Source organism: Megascapheus bottae, chromosome 14 (genome assembly GCF_031878675.1).
Source record: "Megascapheus bottae isolate mThoBot1 chromosome 14, mThoBot2.hap1, whole genome shotgun sequence".
Taxonomy (NCBI): domain Eukaryota; kingdom Metazoa; phylum Chordata; class Mammalia; order Rodentia; family Geomyidae; genus Megascapheus; species Megascapheus bottae.
In genome coordinates, this window is record NC_143522.1 from 32818814 (window position 1) to 32842434 (window position 23621).

At 45.6% G+C, this 23621-nt stretch overlaps 2 pseudogenes; both read right to left on the minus strand.

The window, feature by feature from the left end:
• Positions 1 to 10549: 10549 nt before the first annotated feature.
• Positions 10550 to 11124, minus strand: LOC150055010 (immunoglobulin heavy variable 3-74 pseudogene; annotated as a pseudogene).
• Positions 11125 to 21432: 10308 nt separating this feature from the next.
• Positions 21433 to 22013, minus strand: LOC150055011 (immunoglobulin heavy variable 3-72 pseudogene; annotated as a pseudogene).
• Between the last annotated feature and the right edge of the window lie 1608 nt (positions 22014 to 23621).

Here is a 23621-nt window from a genome sequence, read left to right on the forward strand (position 1 = left end):
ATCGCACTGCTCTGCTGTGGGTCAGTTGCTTGCCCAACCCCCTGTAGGGAAGTCATAGAGGTTGTCAGGGGCCATTGGGCTGGCCAATGTTTTTTAGATATCACAGACACATCTGCTCCAGTGTCTAATATTCCTTTAAAGGGCTTTTCTTGTATAAATATAGTCATCTCAGGCCTCTCTTGTTTTATGCTTTGTACCCAATAGATATCAGAAGATCTAAATCCTCTCTGTCCACATGGGGAAATAGCAGTCTCCCCGGGAGGTAAAGGCACAAGTATTAATTGTGCTAATTTTTGACCGGCTGGGATCGATACCACGTGTTTCGGGGCAGAGGCCATAACTTTGATTTCTCCAGTAAAATCCTGGTCAATTTTGCCAGGTGTAATCTGTATCCCTTTAAGGGCTGAGCTACTTCGCCCTAACAGCAATCCAGCCACTCCCGGGGGAAGGGGGCCAAAGACCCCCGTGGGGAGAGCTTGTGTCCCCATCTCTGGGGTCAATACTGAGCAGGTGGACGAACAGAGGTCCAATCCTGCACTTCCTGGGGTGGCACGGAGGAGGCCGGAGACTGATCTTGGGGGGTTGTTAGAAGATGCACTTGTGGCCGAGAAGAGGGAGGGACTGCCCCATGGTTTTGCGGAGCCAGGGGCTGGCCCCTTCTCCAGTTTCCCAAATACGGGCGGCCATTGCGATTTGTTGCTGACTTGCAATCTTTAGCCCAGTGCTTCCCTTTACCACAGCGTGGACATGTGCCAGGTGATTTTTCTCTCTTTTGCCTGGCCTGGCGTGGGCATTGCGTCATCCAATGTCCTATTTGTGCACAAGAAAAGCAACGCCCTGGGGGTCTAGCATCCCGAGAATGCCGCTGACCTCTATATTTTAGAGACTCACTAACAGTCTTTCCTTGAGGAGCAGCGGCTAAAGTAAGGCCTTGTACATGGGAGGGTCCAATATCAGCACACAGTGAAATAAAGTCCGTGATTCCTCCCTTAGTCCTATGGGGTCTGATAGCCGCCTGACAGGCGGCGTTGGCATTTTCATAGGCTATGTGTCTAACTATACTCTCCCTTGCATTCTCATCTTGTACTAGGCAGTCTGCAGTCTCCATTAATCGAGACAAAAATTCTAGATAAGGTTCATTCGGTCCCTGTTTAACTTCTACTAGATTTTTTGTACGATTGGAATTGCGTAACTTTTTCCAAGCCTCTCTCGCCGCAGCATTTATTTGTAAATAGGCCTCCTTTGCATAACTCAATTGATCTTCGGTGTTTTTATAGGTTCCCTCTCCTAACAACTGATCAACAGTGTAAGGCAGGTTCTTAGACCTATTTGTTTCAATTTTAGCCCGACACTGTGCAGTGAACTCTGTCTCCCATAATAAGTACTCTCCTGCACTAAGGCATGCTCTGGCAAGCCGCTTCCAGTCATTTGGGCATGCAATACCAGCACACGCGGCCTCCAATATTACTTGAGTAAAAGGGGCAGTTGGCCCATATTGGGAGCAGGCATTTTTTAAATCCTGTAATAGTTTAACAGGAACAGGTTGATGGTATACTTGTTCATCATGATCAACTAAACTAGGGAAGCATCGAGGCCCTGAAATACCTTCCCTCTCTCTAGCAGCCTGAGTCAGGTTTAATTGCGATGCACTGTGCCTGGTTGTAGTGCCTGTTAAAAGGGACTTGTTGCTAGGGCCTTTAGGCTTGCCTAAAGGTTGAGAAAGGGATTGCGGCCGTAAGGCTGCAGCCGGAGGCGGTGGGTGTGAGGGGTAAGGTTTAGAATCAGACACCATAGTGGCCTGAGGGTCGTATTTCTTTCCTACTTCTGGGGGGGCTCTCTGCTCTGTCCCCATTTTCGATAGAAGATGTAGCATTTCTTCTAACTTCTTCTCTATCGTAGCCACCCGGCCCTCCAATGACTCATCATAACTTTCCTCCTTGGTATTCAGACCTGAATTCTGATACCCAATATCTACTGGTTGTTGTTCCCTTTGCAAGATCTCACTTAGACTCTCTTGGGCTGCGGCATATGGCTCAGCCTCAGGTTCTTCAGAAGGGTCCTTTAACTCATAAAGTTCCCTTAATTCAAGATTAAGTTCAGCATCTTCATGTAGAGGATCTATGTATTTACTTACTAAATTCCATACAGTAGTAGCCTCTACTGGGGTCTTTTCGGGGCCATATACATCATAATAATCTTGAATTCTTTTTCCTATCCGCTGCCAGGCTTTTTGGAATTCCTCCTCTATAGACCTCGGGCATGCCTCCTTGAGAAACTGTAGGAAGCTCTGAAGCACCCCCTCTTCCAGCCACGTTCCGTGGGCTTCAAATAGGCCTGTTAAGATCGGTAGAAATAACCCATGGCTATTAGCTTGACCCATAATTTTTACTCCTGACTATACTCTCTTAATAGTCCTACGATGTGTTACTCACCACAGGGAGGGGTCCTTCACCTTCGTCCCAGATTTTCAGGGTTCCTGTTCGGGCGCCAGATGCCGGGGCCAACCGGCAACAAACCAGGGTTCGCAGATTGGGGTTCTTGAAATAGGGGACAAGGACTAGGAAGAAAAAGAAGAGAGACAGACACACCGGGTCCGGGATGTCCGCAGTCCAGGCAAAAGACTGCCGAGACTGCCGCGTTTATTTTCCACTCCCCCTTCTTCCCTCCTCCTCTCCCAGGGAACCTCCAGGTGTTACATTCATATGGTAATTCTCAGGTCATTTACATAGAATAGGGCCAGAAAGCAATAAGACAATATAGCCATCATCTGATGCAAGTCAAGGTACAGTTTGATTCCACTCTGGCTCCCAACATCTAATTTATTCTATCTTATGTTCCACAAATGACTCTGATCCCTTCACCTTAAAGGGGGTTAATGGGCAAAGATCCATCTTCTGTAACTTCTTCAAGGTGACTCAGGGACGTTGTCTCTATACCTAGCCTGGGACCCTAAAAGCTTAGCCTATTTTACCAAGAGGTTGCCAAGATTATATATCAGGAGCAATATTTTACTCCAAATGGGAGATCATACAAAACATTTAACAACTGCATAAACCTTTTCTTTGGCTACAACAACGTAGGTTACTTAGCACCCATCTGCAAAGGCATTTTCTTCATTATCTGGGGATCTTAATCTCTGTGACCCTAACAAGGCTTCAGTTATCAGTGTAAGCCTGAACAGATCAATAGGGACACAGCCTCAGGTCCACAAACTTCTTTCCTGAATTCTGTGGCTGGTGTCAAATCAGACGTTGCTCAGTTAGAGCTTTGAGCAAACCCAGGGTTCAGGATTGTAAACTACCCACTATTACAGATGACTGACAAGTTCCTGCCCAGTTATGGAGTAAATGGACATGGACATTAGTAAGGCATGCTTACAAACTATTCTATGACCTCCTGCCTCTGATTAATTTTGAATGGCCAAGCACAAGTGACTCTAGGATCTGACACCATAAACATCTGGATGCTTCATTTCTTTTGTCCCAGTAGTGTCTTTCCATAGAGGGATTAATGTCCCATTGGCATTCTACTTGGTTGGTTGCTTTACTTGAACTCAGGGTCTGAGTGCTGTCCCTCAGCTCTCCAGCTCAAGGCTAGCACTCTGCCACTTTGAGCTCCAATGCAACTCTGCCTCACTAGCCCTCTGCTGCTAGATGACACACCACAGTCTCACAGGGATTTGCTTTGCCTGGGTCTGATCAGAACTACAGCTTTTAGATCAACAAGTCCTACAAAAGGCCACTTTACTCCAATTAGAAGCAACAAGGTGGTCATCTCAAAAATAGTCTCTAAGCATGATCTTACCTGGACTTGGTAAGGGCCAAAATCACATCTGAATAAGGATTGCTGTCCCTGTACATGGGCCTGCTGGAAATTGCTATAAAGAAACATACAAGAGCAAGCTGAAATAGCAATTAAACAATCAATCATCTTGGTAGTCCTAATTTTCCTTTTTTTTTTCTTTCTTGAAACAAGCATTTAGGACAACTGCAATTTCAAATTTTATTCAGAAACCCATTTGTAATTTTCTTTAAAATTTTACTGAAGTTTTCTTAAACAGTTAACACTTTAGCCTTTATTTGCATTTGAAAAACCTGTAAGGGCTCAAGGCACTCCCTTTGCCTCCAGGCCTCCTTTTAGAAGAGGCATTTTTTTTTCTCTGCACTTTAGGTTACTGCCTAGAACTCCAACAACATTTTAAACTCAAATAAGTTTTCCTAATGCAAGAACTACAAACAACCTCAGTGCACCAAAAGTCCAGATTTAGTTTCCTTATTTTTCTAAAATATATCGAGTTGTAATCCAGTAGCATGAAACCAAATCATAAGGAAGTAAACCTTTAAACATTCCTTTTAAAACCCTTTCCCCAAATTAATACATTTTAGGGGGCAATTGAAGGAATACTAATCATATCACCCATACTTTATCTTCAGATTTTCAGTGTCAGTTTTCAAGGATGAAGATGGTCCACTCTGCCCATCTGACCAGGTTCAGATGAACAGCCTTTGTGCCAGCTATCTTTCAGCATGTGTCGACCCTCCCTCACGGCTTTTTCCACCATGGGAACCCAGAGCTGCACCTTTGCCAGATCACCTCTCACCCCCAAAGATGGTCACACAGGACTATCCTAAGTTTTCCAGTCCTTTCTCTTGGCATTTGATTACCTAAACAGTTTTAAAAGACAGGCAGTTTCTGACACTGATAAGCAAATTCACATTTAAATTTTGATACTTATCTCCCAATTTTAAGTCAAAGAAGTAAATTCCAAATTCCCTCTTGCCTCTGGGCTAAAGAAGAGACAATGTTTACCATGGAAACAGCCCTGTGCATTACAATACCAGATTTTTTTAAATGCAGTTTTCAGAATCTTTAGAAAGATCCTTTGTTTTTTTTTTTAAGTAGTTCCTCTTTAAAACAAGGAATAATCCTTTGAGACATTGGAAACATTCAAAACTAATAATTGTCTTGAAGTTTAGAGTTAGATTTACCCAACTCTCTTTGTGTTTCAAATATAAATTTTTCCATTGTTTTACACAGCACACTGACAATTTAATCTTGAACATGTTCAGTCTCACCCATTCACACACATTCATATTCAAAGATCTTAAAGCGCCTAAAATTAATATCAGCCGTATATTTTCTGGAAGTTTAAGTGTCAAGAGATTTTTTTTTCCAATTTTACTCTTTCAGGTGGCAACCAAGTTTTTTTTTTTTTTTTTTTTTTTTTGCCAGTCCTGGGCTTGGGCTCAGGGCTTGAGCACTGTCGCTTGGACTTTCTTAAGGCTAGAGCTCTACCACTTGAGCCTCAGCGCCACTTCCGGCTTTTTTTTGCTATGTTTGTGGGGTATGGAGGAATCGAACCCGGGTCTTTATGCATGCTAGGCAAACACTCTACCACTAGGCCAAACTCCTGGCCCCGGCAACCAAGTTTTAAAAACTAAGCTTTCTGACAAGGCCATTTAGCTGAAATTTATTTTTCCAGGGCTTGTTACAACTGCAACCACGAGGGAGAAGCCATACCGGGCCTGAGACCCAGATATGTTCAAAAATCACAAGGATCCATATTTAGGACTGCTACCAATTTTGAAAAAAAAAAATAAAAAAACGGACAAGACAAAAAACACCTAACAAAAAAAGACAGAAGCAGATAGCTTTAAGTACCCCCAAATTTTGATGGCATGCCTGGCAGCAGTCAGAATGAGGAAGACACCTCAGGGCCCTGAAAACTCTCAGGGCTTGCCACTCCCGTGGAGACTTCCCTTCTCTGGCAGCCAGCTGGCCAAAGCCATCCTACCTCCAAAAACTGCTTCCAGGAAGGCAAGAGTTTTTCGTTTCCTTAACCTCCTTCCAGTGAGCTAGAGTCAAGTCCAGGCGGCTGGATGGGACATTGCCCATGGCTATCAGTCTTGTCAGTCGTTCAGTCCACAAAATGACAAGGGGTAAGACAATTCTAACAAAACAGAAAATACAATTCACACAGGCCTGAGTCTTAAAAGAGTGACTAGATGCAGATCTCCCAAGTTGGTCTGCTGACTTCCTGAAGAAACAGAAGGAGCAGACCCAAAATCAAGGTGGGCCAGTTGAGTCTTGGTTAGGAGACCTTCCTGGTCAGTGCCGGTCAAAAACCAGACGGACTTACGCCTTACGAGTGCTGCGAAGGGCTCCAGGGGCCCCCTTCTGCGAGTGGAGGGTCTGGGACGCTCTCCCAGTCCCTGCAGGGTTGCCGTACAAGCACATTCGCTTCAGTAATCCCTTTGAGAAACACGATTGGGAGCGGCTGTCCTCAAGGCGAGAGTGAAAGGAACAGACAGATGACAGGACGAGACAAATGAACAGCGCTGTTTCCTTACCTTTGGAGTCTGGGGTCTCGAGGTTCTCAGGGGTCTCGGTGGTTTCTGGGGGTGTCCCGGATGAGCCCCCAACTGTAATGCCCAAGTTGCCAGATGACCACCAAGAAGACCACAGAGATTCAGACCTTAGGAAATGCACAAGGAAGGCTTTATTCAGGCAGGCTGCAGCTCAGGCCTCGTCTTACACCCCAACACAGCGAAGCTTAGGAGGAAGTCCCGAGATAAAATTTTACAGGGCTTTCATATCTAAAATATATCAACAACTCAAAAAATTGAATCACTCCAAAACTAACCTCCAAAGTAACAACCATCCCATTAAAAAATGGGCCAAAGACTTAAAGAGAGTCTTCTCTGAAGATGAAACAAAAATGGCCTATAGACACATGAAGAAATGCTCAACATCACTGGTCATAAAAGAAATGCAAATCAAAACAACTCTAAAATTCCACCTCACTCCAGTTAGAATGGCCAGGATCAGGAAAACGAATGACAACAGATGCTGGAGGGGATGTGGCCAGGAGGGATCACTACTACACTGTTGGTGGGAGTGCAAACTCGTTCAACCACTTGGAAAGCAGTGTGGCAGTGCCTCAAAAGGCTAAACATAGAACTTCCCTATGACCCAGCAATTCCACTACTTGGCATTTACCCAACCATCCAGAAACAAGGACATACTAAATCCACTAGTACAAAAATGTTCATTGCAGCACTATTCACCATAGCAAAGATATGGAACCAACCTAGATGTCCCTCAGTTAATGAGTGGATCAACAAGTTGTGGTATTTGTACACAATGGAATTCTATGCTGCTGTCAGAAAGAATGACATCGCCCCATTTGTTAGGAAATGGAAAGACTTAGAAAAAATCATATTAAGTGAAGTAAGCCAGACTCAAGGGAACTTAGGCTCAATGGTTTCCCTCATTCGTCATAATCAGTAGAAACCTTGGGCTCTAATAGCAGAGATCTGCAATAGAGCAAAATCTTGATACATAAGGCCATATAATGTGAAGCTAATTGAAAGGATCTCCAGGATATTGAAACAAAAGCCATATAATGAATGATTGTTGTCCTTAATGTACTATGTTGTCTCTCAAATCCTTTGCTATCCCTTGGTTATCTCATATTGTTATAGTATTTCACTTTGTTATCTGATATATTGAATTTATTTGTATTTGGATATTTGAAATTTGATAGGAAAGGGGGGAAAACCAAGACGGGTGGGGAGTGTGGGGGGGGAGGGAAATGGGTACCAAGACATGTGAAAGGGTATCAATGTATGTGAATTAATGCACCTTCTATCTGGCAAATATCATGTAACCCTTTTACTAATTACAATAAAAAAAAAGAAAAAAAAAAGATTAGGCGGGGTCGCTCACTCACTCACATCTTAGAGACGGCCCTGACCTGTCAGTAGGATTCTCCATGCTAGGCGCGCAATAAAACTCTGTAAAAAAATTTTTACAGGGCTTTTAAAGGCAAAGACGACAAATTTACAGCAACCAGATGTTTGAGTAAGACAAGGTAGGGAGGTGGGTTTGTCACCCCTTGCACAGCTCTCTCTTATTCTGCTTTCCTATCCCCACACACCTTGTGTAGACAATTTTCTACATAGAGTCCAGTGAAGACCACTGCTGTGTTTGTTCACTCTTTCACCAAGCATTTATATAGCTCCCATTATTCATCCAAAAGCAGATAAACAAATTAGTACATGGAAAATAAAATAAAATAAAACAAGAATGAGGGAAACCATCTTGTTTCCAGTTCCTGGAGTGCATTTGATAACCACTATTTTATACGGTAGAGCACATGGTCCTTGTGACTTTGGTTCCTTTCCTGAGAATTCCTCCTTTGGTCTCACTGTGTGTGAACACACTGCTGGCAGATCACGTCATCCATGGCTACAGAACACATCTTCTCCTCAGCACAGGGCCCGTCCTCCATGACTGATCCTACAGCAGCCTCAAGACAAGGCTCAGACATTCAGAAGCCATAATCGATCTCACTTCTTCCACAGCTTGGCGCTGTCCTACTCTCCAACCTCAGAAAACGTCCTCCCCTGTCCACCAGCACAGTGCTGTCCAAGTCTCAGATCCCCAGAAATGCCATCTCTCCAGCAGCATAGCGGGGTACCTGTGAGGTGCACTCTGAGAATTAGCTTCATTAGACAATGGTTCACAGTGACTGCACACACTGAAGCATGGTGCTGTACAGAAGTGGACGGCAGAGAGGAAGCTATGCTGCAGTGTCCTCACTGGACATGGTGTTGACAATGACATGTGCCACTTATGGGTGGGGATGGGAGGGAGAAACTGGGAGAGAGCCAGGGAAGGGTTCACATTGTCCAGAAAGTAATGTATTGTATATCCATCTTGTGCACTTGTAACTCCCGTTTGCATCACATTTTTAATAGCAACAAATACTTTTGGAAATGCTGCCAATCTAACTACATGTACATTTAGTAATGAAGTTTGTATCTGTAGATGTGGGAAAAAATGCCCCATTCTGAAGAAATTTTGGAAAAATCTTATCAATACTCCAAATTATCACAGCATAGAAGTGTTCACGCTTGTCCTCCCCTGTCCACATAACCCTGGTGCAGAGTGGGGGCCATCCCTGGACTCTGTGGAGTAAACACACCTGACCTGCTGGCCGGTAGAAGTCATAGAGCCTCACACAAGGTTCAGTGCATGTCCCCTCATTTATGTAGTTATTACTTTACTAATACACTTGTTCATCTCATCTACAGTGCTCAGCTTGTGCTATGGGATCCAGAGCCTCCTGACCTGGAGTTTTCTCCTTCAGATGCGGTCATATCCTCTCTGCATGGACTCAGGAATGGATGTGTCCTGGTGAGAGGATTGATTTGACGCCATATTCACAAAAATTGTCTGTTGAAAATTTCAAACACTGGAACTCATCTTCCTAAAGTCTGTGTAGTTCACACACAAGTTCTTATTGAAAACATGAGACGAGGTCTTTTCTGATCAGGACTTCATGGAGAAATGAACAAGGATTATTTGGTATCATGGGAGGGGTCAGGAAGTAGGAGGACAGCTGGACAGATTGAGGGTTCCCTGGACAGCCCCTCCTGCCCCACGATTCCCTTGTACAGTGACAGTGTCCATGAATGAGCACAGGGACTCTGCTCACAAAGCCAGAGAGAGCCTCCATCCACAGGACTCCTGCATCTGTCACTTGTGGGAGAAACGCCAGGACAGAGAAGCACAGCAAGACCCGTTCCACAAGCACAGGGTAGGTTGTCAGGCCAGTCCTGCCCCAGACTCCTAGGGTCACTGGACGACAGCAAAAAGTCCTGTTCACTGTGGACTGAGGAGTTCCACAATCTTTTCCTAGGGTAGTGTAGGCTGAGCTCTAGGTGAATGGTGGACTCATTTTCTTATAGCTTGGCTGTTGAAGAAAGAGAAAGGAGCTTATGAAAACAAGAATCACTGAGTAGGACAATAAAATCATGACAATAATTCTCTTAGTTCAAATGAAAATCACAGTGCACTGTTCTACCAGCAGGGGGTAGATTGAACACCTGGAATGTTCAGTGAGCTCCTTAACACCTCCCTCCTTCTCTCTCTCTCTCTCTCTCTCTCTCTCTCTCTCTCTCTCTCTCTCTCTCTCTCTCTCTCTCTCTCTCTCCCCTCTTTCTCTCTGTTCATGTTTTATTCAGGATGGCCTGGTCTCATTTGTTCTGGTATACACTTGTCATTTTAGTCATTCCTTCATGTTTTCTGATGTGGGTATTTTTCTGATTTTTGTTTGTTTTCCCCTGAGCAAGTACCAAATTGTTTTAAACTTACTTTTTATGCAGCTGAAATCACAGGCAGTGGTCAGCACATCCACATTATTGAGTGAGATGGGACTCTCAAAAGATTATGCCTCCAAAAGCACCTTGATCACCAGGCCAGGACTTTTCCCTCTTGTTATGGAAAAGAACTCCAGGTCTGTGAATCCTGGAATCTTTGCCCTGAGTCTCATGGAATCACCAGGTCCCCTGATGTCCTCAGGATCCAACACTGCTGACCACTGCAGAGACATGATTGCTTCCCAAGTGACACTGTGTCATTTTTAATAGTCACCAGTCAAGATGAGAGCCATCACAGGAGATGCAGGTGATAAGTGAGGGAGGAATCCTGTGACCACTGCTGGGCCCAGAGGCAGCACAGACACCAGGAGCCCAGGCCTGGCTCAGCTCTGCTCTGCTCCCAGGCTGACCTGGCTACAAGCTGTGCCGAGCGCCCCCTGCTGGTCCCGAGCGCCCCTGCAGGGAGGTTTGTGTCTGGGCCTGCACTGCACTTCCTGCACTGTGTCTCTAGCACAGAAATAGATGGCTGTGTCCTCCACTCTCAGGCTGCTCATCTGCAGGTAAAGTGTGCTCTTGCCGTTGTCCCTGGAGGTGGTGAAGCGGCCCTTCACGGAGTCTGCGTAGTTTGTGCTACGACTATCACCACTGATGTATGAGAGCCATTCAGGTCTCTTTCCTGGAGCCTGGCGGAGCCAGTGCATAGTATAACCACTAAAGGTGAATCCGGAGGCTGCACAGGAGAGTTTCAGGGACCCCCCAGGCTGCACCAAGCCTCCCCCAGACTCCACCAGCTGCACCTCACACTGGACACCTGCAAACACAGACAATCCTGGTCAGGCATGCTCACACTCACCACTCTTCCTCCACCAGCTCCACTCACACACTCAGGGTCTCTGCTTCCCCATCAATCACCTTTGAACACAGCCACCAGGAAAACCCAGTGCAGGCCCAGCTCCATGGTGAGTGGTGTGTGTCAGTCACTGGATGGACTCCAGCTCACAGAGCTTCAGGGCAGGGCTGGCTGGTTTTCATGAGCAGAGGGACGTCCCATTTGCATGGCCTCTGCTATAAAGCCAGCTGTGGGGCAGGAGTCTCAGAGATGGAGCTCCAGAGCAGAGGTGACTGTGCTGGGGGAGTTTGGTGACCATGGTCACCTTCAGTCAATCATGACACCTTGACCTTGTGCTGTGGTTTTCACTGTAGCTGCATCTCCATGGGAGCCTGAGGCAGGAGTGGAGAACTTTGAGACTTGTGTGGGTACAGAGGGGATAAACATGTCCTCTCACTGTGCCATTGAGCCTGGTGAGCATTCTGCTTAACATTTATGAACTGAAAAAAAAATGTAGGACAAGATGAATGGTATCTGCTAGTAAATGAGCAAAATATATAACAGTTATGAAAGCTTCTCCACATCTGCTTGATTTCCCAGGCTGTTAAATTCTGCCCTGATTCTGGTCCTGCACACATCAAGTTGAGGTCCTGGTGTGGATCCAGGAGAATGGTGGTCATCTGGAGAGGATGCAGAGCCTCCTTCCTGTGCTGAGACCATGTGAGGCTCTGCTGCACTTGACTTCAATCTGACAAGACACCAAGAGACACATGGGTCAAGCAGGTGATTTTGGTGGATTACAGCTTTTATCAAGCTATAGGTCGCGTCCTTATTTTTTCTCATTTATATATTTTTAATATCTCTAGCAATAACTTCTATACTGTGTATTTGTAACCACTAGTCTGAGTGTCAACATGTACATAAAGTCTTCATAATTTGGTGTTAACTTGGTATGTGTGAACACACAGGAAAGCTTCCCCTCCCCCAGCACAGCCAAGCAGTGAACACATTTCTTCCTGACCTGTTTCCTGTCAGGCTCTGTTATCTGTCTTCTGCTTTTACCTCTTCCTGTCCTCCCTCCACAGAGCTCTTGAGCTTCAGTTAGCAGATGACTGGGAAACAAGTCACCTGGTGAAATTTGTGGACACAGAACTACAAGATCACATGTGTATGTGATCTTACTTTATTTTTGACCCGTTATAATTGCTTTGAGAAAACACCCCAAAGTACCTGACAACAAACTATGAAAAATGGTTTCTAGACTGAAAAATTCTGAACAAGGCAATGGCACAAAGCCTTTCGGTACTCTGGCTGACCATGAACCTGTGAATTTCTCTTTCTCCAAGTCCAACTCCAGTCTCCCTTTGGCTTGGAGTGTGAACTCAATGTGGAGACAGGCAGCTTATCACTTGCTCTACATTTAATATTTTGCTATCATTCAACAGGTTTCTGTAATACTCTTCTAATTGTTACTTAAAATGTATGTTCAGAGGGGTGAGAATGGCACAAGTCAGGTCACCAGTACTTTTCTTTTTAGACAATGTCACCCCTTGCATAGCTCTGTCCCACTTTCCTTACCTGTCCCCCACAGAACAATAGTTAATTTTTCAACATAGTGAAAACTTTGCTGTGTTTGTTTACCCTTTCACCATCCATATCTGTTTCCCCATTACATATTCAGGGGCTGTTAAACAAAGAAGTACAAGAAGAAGAAAAGAAAAGAAATAACAACGAGGGGACAACCTTTCTTTTGCATTTCCTGGAGGTCATTTGATAAACACTATTTTATATAATAGAGCACATGCTCCTTGTGACTTTGGTTCCTTTCCTGAGAATTCCTCCTTTGGTCTCACTGTGTGTGAACACACTGCTGGCAGATCATGTCATCCATGGCTACAGAACACATCTTCTCCTCAGCACAGGGCCCGTCCTCCATGACTGATCCTACAGCAGCCTCAAGACAAGGCTCAGACATTCAGAACCCACAATCGATGTCACTTCTTCCACAGCATGGCGCTGTCCCACTCTCAAAAGTTCAGAAAACGTCCTCCCCTGTCCACCAGCACAGCGCTGTCCAAGTCTCAGAACCCCAGAAACACCATCTCTCCACCAGCATGGCGGGTGCCTGTGAGGTGCACTGTGAGAATTAGCTTCATTAGACAATGTTTCACAGTGACTGCACACAGTGAAGCATGGTGCTGTACAGAAGTGGACGGCAGAGGGGAAGCCATGCTGCAGTGTCCTCACTGGACACAGTGTTGACAATGACATGTGCCACTTATGGGTGGGGATGGGAGGGAGAAACTGGGAGAGAGCCAGGGAAGGGTTCATATTGTCAAAACAAATGTATTCTTCATCTAACTCATGCACTTATAAGTCCTCTGTGCGAGACATTTAAAATAGTAACAAATACTTTTGAAATGCTGCCAATCTAAATACATGTACATTTATTAATGAAGTTTGCATCCGTAGATGTGGAAAAAATGCCCCATTCTGAAGAAATTTTGGAAAAATCTTGTCAAGACTCCAAACTATCACAACATCAGAAGTGTTTACACTTGTCCTGAGAAGATCCTCCCCTGTTCTCATAACCATGGTGCAGATTGGGGCCATCCCTGGACTCTGTGGAGTAAACACACCTGACCTGCTGGTCGGTAGAAGTCAGCAGAGCCCTACACAAGGTTCAGTGCATGTTCCTTAATTTATTCAGCTACCAGTTAACTAATACACTTGCTCATCACCACAGATACATGCCAGCAGAGTAATCTACCCTATTGTGGACAAGTATTCATTGGTAAATATTTACAAGTATAATTAGGCTTATATTCTGAGATATTAATGATTCCCTTTTTTGTGAAAACCTTCCATTCTTTTCTTCATTGTTTTACAATGATTAACACAGAAGTCTCATCTCCAGTGCTCAGCTTGTGCTATGGGATCCAGAGCCTCCTGACCTGGAGATTTCTCATTCATATCTGTCTCTGCATGGACACAGGAATGGATTGTCCTCATGAGACGAATGATTTGACTCCATATTCACAAAAATTGCCTATGGGGAAATCTCAAATTCTGGAAGTCATCTTCTTAAAATCTGTACAGTTCACAACAAGTTCTTGTTCAGAACATGAGACGAGGTCTTTTCTGATCAGGACTTCATGGAGAAATGAACAGGATTGTTTGGTATCATGGGAGGGATCAGGATCTAGGAGGACAGCTGCATGGCTTGAGGGTCCTCTGGGACAGCCCCTCCTGCCCCACGATTCCCTTGCACAGTGACAGTGTCCATGAATGAGCACAGGGATCTGGTCACCAAGCCCAGAGGCTCCATCCTCAGGAATCCCATGTCTGTCACTGCTAGAAGTAACCCCAGGACAGACGAGCACAGCAAGTCCAGTTCCACAAGCACAGGGTAGTTTGTCAGACCAGTCCTGACCCAGACTTCTTGTGTCCATTTCCATTTCCCCCTGGACAACAGCAAAACGTCCTGGTCAGTGGGGACTTCGGAGTCCCACCAACTTTTCCCAGGTTTCTGTAGGTTGAGATCTAGGTGAATGGCTGACCCACTTTTGTTATAGATTTGGGAACCCAAATTATAGTTGGTTGTTGCAAAAAGAGAGAAAGAGGATGTAATATCAAGAATCACTGAGAGAATGAATTGCTGGGAATAATTCTGTTAGGTCAAACAAAGATCACGATGCAGTGTTCTACAGGCCATGGGTAGAGGTGTTAGGTATTATTTTCTTTTTTTTTATTGTAATTAGTAAAAGGGTTACATGATAAAGGTGCATTAATTCACATACATTGATACCTTTCACATGTCTTGGTACCCATTACCCTCCCCCCCACACCCCCTGTTAGGTATTTTTCCAGTAGTGTGTTGTCATTTTTCCTAGACAGGTTCCACAAACTGATTGCACACTTGTCTCCTACAGAGCTGGAGTCTCAGGGTATGGTCACCACGTCCACAGTATTGACTGAGATGGGGATCTCATTAAGGTTTTGTCCAGTCAGGTCTCCAGAGTTAGCTAGGATTCCAGACTCGAGTCACCATGCCAGGACTTCTCCCTCCTGATCAGAGAATGAATCCAGCTCTGTGGATCCTGGAATCTTTGCCCTGAGTCTCATGGAATCACCAGGTGCCCTGATGTCTTCAGGATCCAACACTGGTCATCACTGCAGAGACATGATTGCTTCCAAAATGATACTTTGTGTCATTTTAATGATCATAGGTCAAGATGACAGCCATCACAGGTGAGGGCAGGTGATGAATGGTGAAGAGCTACCCAGGCAGGAAAGTCCTTGAGACTATTACCTCCAGTTAACTGCTTGGATCTTGAATTCATGATGAGAAATCCAAGACTGAGAAATTGAAAAAAAGGGGGTGGGGAGGGAAATGAGGACAAAAACATGAGAAGGGGTATAAATGTTTGTGAAGTAATGCACCTTCTATCTGGCAAATATAATTGTAACTCTTCTAATAATTAAGTAATGAGAAATATGAAATTTCCCCATAATGTTGAGAAATATGAAATCTCTCCATAATGTAATAGTAACCAATAGTAACCACACAACACAAACATTTTACTTAAGAAATCCAAAATCTTAAGAGAATAGAAGAATGGCCTTTGGAATAGTGCAAGTAGCTGCAGTTTATACAATGGGCTGAAAAACAGCCAACAGGATGTGCAGTTTGAGTTGGTTCGAGTCAGTGAAACTGTATACCTTATGAACCTGAATAAGAGGAGGAAATTCCAGGAATAAAACAATAATATGGCCAGAAACAAGACATGCAGTCAACTGCCTGTTTAACCAAGTGAAAATTCAATAAACCCCTAGCTGAGTCTTACCTAATGTGATTATAATCAATCATTAATCAATCATTACCCTGTAACTATGCTTCTGCTTCTGTAACCTGCTTCAGCCACCCATAAATATCCCCCTCTCCCCAGCCTAGGTGCGCAAGTCTCCTAGGAGACCTTGTTGCCCCGGGTACTCGTGTTCCTGAATAAACCTCTTGCTGATTGCATCCGACTGCGTGGTCTCGCTGTTCCTTGGGAAGGGGGCTCCGTCTGGAAGACATCCCGCTGAGTCGGGAGTCTAACAGTAAAAAGGGGCCTTTCAGGTTTTTCATTCATTTCCTTGTGGGGATGCAATTTTTGAGAGCAAGCCAGGGTGTGTCCTGAGATCAGTGTGACGTAGTAACTTCAGAATTTGAACAGCATCCCCTTCATCTCATTGAGTTAGAACCCTGTGCCATTACCATGATGATAACTCGACACTGTACTCACACATCCTGATTATGTCTGTCAGTGCAGTAAATGAGAAGATTCACTGTGCGTGTGTAAGAGAGACATGGCTGAGCGATGACCTACCCACCATCTCATAACGCATATTTCATTGGATGAGAGAATTAAATACCATGCTGTGCAATATTGAAATGGTGACACATTGTTCTTAATTACAGCTCTCTTGTGTAGTGGAACCCAGGAACTGATTCCTTTTCTGCTCACAATTTTGTGCCCAACTTCCAACTCTCTCTCTCTGTTCTGTCTTCTTCCATCCTTCCTCATTCTCTAGAAACTACTGCTTCGTTTTCTCTTCTCTGCAGTCTCTTTCTTTTAGACTCTGTATTTGAGTAACGTGACGCTGTCTTTCTGTTATCATTTCCTGTATCCTAACTTCCTGCAGGTCCATCATAAATGGCAGTCTTTCTTCCTTTCTGTGTGTGGATACAATTTCATTGTCCACACCTATCACTCTTTCTTCATTTATAATTCTCTTGTTTAACCTTTACCTTAATTCCAGGCCCTTCCCAACGAGAATAATGCTACAGAAAATGCCCGCAAAGCAGCTCAAGTCTTCAGGGTGTGAGTTGTCTCCAAGAGAAGCCGCGCCCACTGCACATGGCCCCAGCATTCGCATTCTTCAGGGTTTTAGAGGTCAGTCACCCCAGCTTAGGTGACCTGGTGCTTCACTGTGGTTGGATTTGTGTGATACGGAGCATCTTCTCAGGATCTGCCAATACGGGTAGGCCTTTTGACCATTATTTGATTGGGCTCTAGGTTTGTCTTTGGTTGTGTTTCCTATGAGACACTTGTTTCCACTCTAATGGAGTGGGGGTGGGGTCTGGCTGGCTCCATCTTGGGTCTGGCACCTTGTCCCCATGACAGGGTGAGGGCAAGTCCCTGCCTCCCAGCTGCCACACTTGTCAGAAGCCCTGGGGGCAGGGGTGTGGGCTTGGGAAACAAGTTACCAATCTGCCGGTCCTTATGACCCTGGCCCCTGACTTGACCCTATTTAGGTCCAGACCAGCTCACGCACCATACCTGCTTGCCATGTTCCTGCCCTGCCTCCTGTCTCCCGGCTCCTCCACTTCAGTTCTCTGTTGTAGCTCAATTGTATTGTTTTTGTTCTTGCAAGAATGGAAACTACAAAATGTTCCTCGTCTCTTCATGTTCCTGCATGAGGTCATCACACACAACACTCACCCGGAACTTTGGTCACGTCTCTGCCTTTGCCTGCACCATATTGATTGTGGCAGGAATGTTGCCTCCATGGGAATCTGTCTTCTGCTCCCACAGACACAATGGTGGTGGGGACGACAGCCGGTCCCTGTTCTCTTCATGAGTTTGTGTGAAGGCACACACACCATTGACACAGCATCCATATCCAGTACTGGTCACGGCTCTGCCTTTGCATGGCATTCACGACAATTTGTACTCTGAGACTGGCTCTGTGACTATGGTTCCAGGGAACTCTGTCCTCAGATCGGTTGCTGAGGTCTTGGCCTGTGGTACTGAGCTCCCTCCATGCGTAAGCGCTGCGGGGCTGGTGCTTTGCCAGGTCTGGTGCAGTGTTGGATGGCTGACTGGAGACGGCATTCTTCACAGCTTTAGAGGACAGATTTCACACTTTCAATATATGTAAATTTATATATTGGGAAATATACATTATATGCTTAGTTATATGCTGCATGTACAATCATTTTGTCTCAGTAAATCACTGAAACAATTATTCTGGATTTTGTAGAAATATTGAATAGTGTCTGGAAATGTCAGCGTAAGGATGTGCAGTGCCAACCACATGCACCTGCATCATCCCGTTATCCACACAATTCTCGGCAGGTGGGGCTCCACCACCTGCACAAGTGATCACAGCCCACCCAACGCTAGGGGTCCTGGGAGTCACAGGCGTCAGCGACAGCTCCATGATACCTGGTGTGGAGGGGCTGGGTTCTATCTCTGCACTCCAGGTCACAGGGTCTGTGTTACCCCAGCTCCTGCGGCCAGCTGCCCTTCTCTGCAGTTCCACAGACAACAGAAGATTCTGAGATACAGAGACTAAGCATTCCCTCCAGTCTGTGGGGGAACCCTGCTCTTTGCCATCTGCCCTTAATCATGTACATACTCAGTGTGTGTACGTGGCTGCAAGCAGTCAGGAGCCAGAGAGCACCAGGCCCCCCCACCTGGCCACCTCTGTGATAGGCCCCAAACCCTTCCACTGTCTTGGACAGCACATGATTCCCCTTCTTTGCATAACTGCTAACTCTCAAGTTTCAGGAGTAGGCAATCTACAAGTGCCTGTCACCATGAAATGGCCTCTCAGCAACACCACCGCCAGCCACAGCCAGCTGACCTGAATCCTGCCTCCACATTCCTGACCTCACCTGTACATCCCAGGACACCGACCTATCCAGAAAAAAACGCCCTGGATGACTACTCTGCTAGATGAACAATTATCTTTCCTCCAAGCATGCTGGGGAGGATATGGGGGCTGTGATTCCCGTTTACCCCAATCCCATCTGGAACCCACCTAGCCCTAGTCCTCTTTGGCCCACCAAGCTCATTTCCACAGCAGCAGGACCCATGTTTTCCTTAGCTAAGTTGGTTGAGTCTAGCTGATGTCTTTGCCCACCATTTAGGGCCCATCCTACATTCCATTATGAGTGTCCATAAATAAAGAAAAAGGGGGAACTGTGGGGTACCTGCAGGAACCCTGCTGCTTGCCACCTGTGCTTCAGCTTGTACAGACTCAGTGATGCAAGCAGTCTAGAGCCAGAGGGTGCCTGGACCCTCCTGGTTGATGCAAGTGGGGTGTGTCACAGGGCACCATTGGCTGAAGGTCACATTCAGGGATGTCCCTATTTGGTGACGTGGCAGCCACCGCTCGATCTGTATTTAGTGAGCACGTTTTGTAAAATAAGGTTAGACCTGAACCGAGAGTCTGGTCTCTGGAGTCTGTGTCCCCAGGATTATACGTGGACTCTGTCGCCATCTTATCCCCCGCCTAGACATCTGAGAAGTACCCCAACATTGAACCATATATTTCTTCATCTGTTTCGCTGTGACCCTAGGTTGGTATTTAAATTCATACACAGCTGTGCAGTCATCACCATAAAATAGCAAGCAAGCAGTGACCCCACTGCTCCTGAGAACCAGATCCTCTCAAGATCATAGAATGTGATGGTGGACAGGGAAAGTCTTCTAACTGTGACACAGTTATATACACATTTATTAATCCTTCATTTACTCTGTATAACAGACCTGATGTTATGCAGCATACTCATAGTTCACAATGGTTTGGAGGCAAGGACATCATTCCAGAGATCCGGATTGCCCTTTATGATTTGTACATTTATGCCGGGGTTCCTGAAATAGGGGGCAGGGACTGGAAAAAATAAAAGAGAGACAAACACATGGGGTCCGGGAGGTCTGCAGCCCAGGTGAAGACTGCAGCAGCGTTTATTTTCAACTCAAGGCTTATATCCCTTCTTGAAACCAGGGAACTTCCAGGTGTTACATTCATATGGTAAATCTCAGGTCATTTAAACAGAATAAGGCCAGAAAACAATAAGACAATAAAGCAATTGTCTGATGCAAATCAAGGTACAGTTTGATTCCACTCTGGCTCCCAACACATTTATGATACAAATCGTCCTTTATGATCTTTATCCACATGGACACAGGAACAGTTATCTCCTGATGAGTGAATGATTTGTGCCATTACCCAGAAAACTTGTCCATAGGAAACTCCTTACAGTCTGGAAGTCACCTTCCTGAAGTCTGTACAGTTCACACACAAGTTCTTGTTCAGGACATGAAATGAAGTCTTTTCTGATCCGAATTTCATGGAGAAATGAACAGGATTGTTTGGTATCATGGGAGGGGTATGGACCTAGGAGGACAGCTGGATGGCTTGAGGGTCCCCTGGGACAGCCCGTCCTGACCCTCGATTCCCTTTCACAGTGACAGTGTCCATGAATAAGCACAGGGACCTGGTCACCATGCCCAGAGGCTCCGTCCACAGGACTCCCACATCTGTCAGTGGTGGAGGAAACTTCTGGATAGACGAGCACAGCAAGGCCAGGTCTATGTACACTCCATGTGGCCTAGACACGACATCTCACAGGACGCAGTAGGCTGAGCTGTTAGTCTATGGCTGAGCCCTGTGTTTCATAACTTGAGAATCCCAACTTACATTTGGTTCATAGGCAAAGTAAAATCAGGTTGTGTTAATAAGAGTCATTAAGTAAGAGAATGACTTTGTGACAGAAATCCCGTTAGGTAAATTCTAAATCTCTGTGCTCAGAGCTACAGCACATGGAAGAGCCAACATGAAGGTGAGTGATCTGCACTCTCTCTCCTCTCTCTCCTCTCCTCTCCTCTTCTCTCTCTCTCTCTCTGTACTTTTTCATCCTCAGGATCCAATTTGTTAGACCCACACCTGCCACTGGAGCCTTTCTGTCACTGTTTCTGATTTCACTTACTTTTCCAGAAGTATGTTGTGTTTTTGCCCAGGACAGGATCCATAGAGTGATTTTACACTTGCTACCTATTCACCAGTTTTCACAAAAAAGTGGTCACCACATCCAGATTGTTGACTGAGATGGGGCTCTCATTAAGATTGTGCCTCCACAGGTATCTTGATCACAGGCTTGAGTCACCAGGCCAGGACTTTTCCCTGTTGTTCATAGAATGAACTCCAATTCTGTGAATCCTGGAATCTTTGCCTTGAGTCTCATGGAATCAACAGGTCCCCTGATTTCTTCAAGATTCAACACTGGTGACCACTGCAGAGACATGTTGCTTGTAAAGTGATACTCTCTGCCATTTTTTTTTTTTTGCCAGTCCGGGCTTAAGCTCAGGGTTTGAGCACTGTCCTTGGACTTTCTCAAGGTTAGATCTCTAACACTTGAGCCTGAGCACCACTTCTGGTTTTTGCTATGTATGTGGTACCAAGGAATCGAACCTAGGTCTTACTGCATGCTAGGCAAGCACTCTACCACTAGGCCAAACTCATGGCCCCTCTCTGTCATTTTTAATAGTCATAATTAAAGATGAGAGCCATCACAGGAGATGCAGGTGATAAATGAAGGAGGAATCCTGAGACCACTGCTGGGCCCAGAGGCAGCACAGACACCAGGAGCCCAGGCCTGGCTCAGCTCTGCTCTGCTCCCAGGCTGACCTGGCTACAAGCTGTGCTGAGCGCCCCCTGCTGGTCCCAAGCGCCCCTGCAGGGAGGTTTGTGTCTGGGCCTGCACTGCACTTCCTGCACTGTGTCTGTAGCACAGTAATAGATGGCTGTGTCCTCCACTCTCAGGCTGCTCATCTGCAGGTAAAGTGTGCTCTTGCCGTCGTCTCTAGAGATGGTGAAGCGGCCCTTCACGGAGGCAGCATATTCTGCTGTGTTATCATTAGCTTTGTTTCTAATGACTCCCACCCACTCCAGGCCTTTCTCTGGAGCCTGGCGGATCCAGTTCATGTAGTAACCACTGAAGGTGAATCCGGAGGCTGCACAGGAGAGTCTCAGGGACCCCCCAGGCTGCACCAAGCCTCCCCCAGACTCCACCAGCTGCACCTCACACTGGACACCTGCAAACACAGACAATCCTGGTCAGGCATGCTCACACTCACCACTCTTCCTCCACCAGCTCCACTCACACACTCAGGGTCTCTGCTTCCCCATCAGTCACCTTTGAACACAGCCACCAGGAAAACCCAGCGCAGGCCCAGCTCCATGGTGAGTGGTGTGTGTCAGTCACTGGATGGACTCCAGCTCACAGAGCTTCAGGGCAGGGCTGGCTGGTTTTCATGAGCAGAGGGACGTCCCATTTGCATGGCCTCTGCTATAAAGCCAGCTGTGGGGCAGGAGTCTCAGAGATGGAGCTCCAGAGCAGAGGTGACTGTGCTGGGGGAGTTTGGTGACCATGGTCACCTTCAGTCAATCATGACACCTTGACCTTGTGCTGTGGTTCTCACTGTAGCTGCATCTCCATGGGAGCCTGAGGCAGGAGTGGAGAACTTTGAGACTTGTGTGGGTGCAGAGGGGATAAACATGTCCTCTCACTGTGCCATTGTGCCTAGTGAGCATTCTGCTCAACATTTATGAATTTATACAACACTTGAAATATAACGTTATAGCTATCTCCTTGTACATGTAGAAAAATGTAATACAATTATGAAAGCTTCTCCACACCAGCTGGATTTCCCATGGTGTTAAATTCTGCCCTGATCCTGGTCCTGCACACATCAAGTTGAGGTCCTGGTGTGGTTCCAGGAGAATGGTGGTCATCTGGAGAGGATGCAGAGCCTCCTTCCTGTGCTGAGACCATGAGAGGCTGTGTTGCACTCGACTTCATTCTGACAAGACTCTAGGAGACTCATGGGTCAAGCAGGTGATTTTGGTTGATCACAGCATTTATCAAGCTTTAGGGGTCGTTCTTATTTTTTCTCATTTACATATTTTTAATATCTCTAGCATTAGCATCTGTACTGTGTATTTGTAATCACTAGTCTGAGTGTCAACATGTACATAAAGTCTTCATCATTTGGTGTTAACTTGGTATGTGTGAACACATAGGAAAGCTTCCCCTCCCCCAGCACAGCCAAGCAGTGAACACATTTCTTCCTGACCTGTTTCCTTCAGGGTCTGTAATCTGTCTTCTGCTTTTACCTCTTCCTGTCCTCCCTCCACAGAGCTCTTGAGCTTCAGTTAGCAGATGATTGGGAAACAAGTCACCTGGTGAAATTTGTGGACACAGAACTACAAGATCACATGTGTATGTGTATTCCTAATTATACTCACTTGGTGTGTTCTACTTTATTTTTGACCCTTTATAATCACTTTGAGAAAACACCCCAAAGTACCTGACAACAAACTATGAAAAATGGTTTCTAGACTGAAAAATTCTGAACAAGGCAATCGCACAAAGCCTCTCTGTACTCTGGCTGACCGTGAACCTGTGAATTTCTCTGTCTCCAAGTCCAACTCCAGTCTCCCTTTGGCTTGGAATGTGAGCTCAATGTGGAGACAGGCGGCTTATCACTTGCTCTACTTTTAATATTTTGCTATCATCCAACAGGTTTCTGTAACACTCTTCAAATTGTTATTACAAAATGTATGTTCAGAGGGGTGAGAATGGCACAAGTCAGGTGACGAGTCCTTTTCTTTTTAGACAATGTCACCCCTTGCATAGCTCTCTCCCATTTTCCTTACCTGTCCCCCACAGAACAATAATTAATTTTCAACATAGTGAAAACTTTGCTGTTTGTTTACTATTTCACCATCCATTTCTATTTCCCCATTATACATTCAGGGGCTGTGAAACAAAGAAGTACAACAAGAAG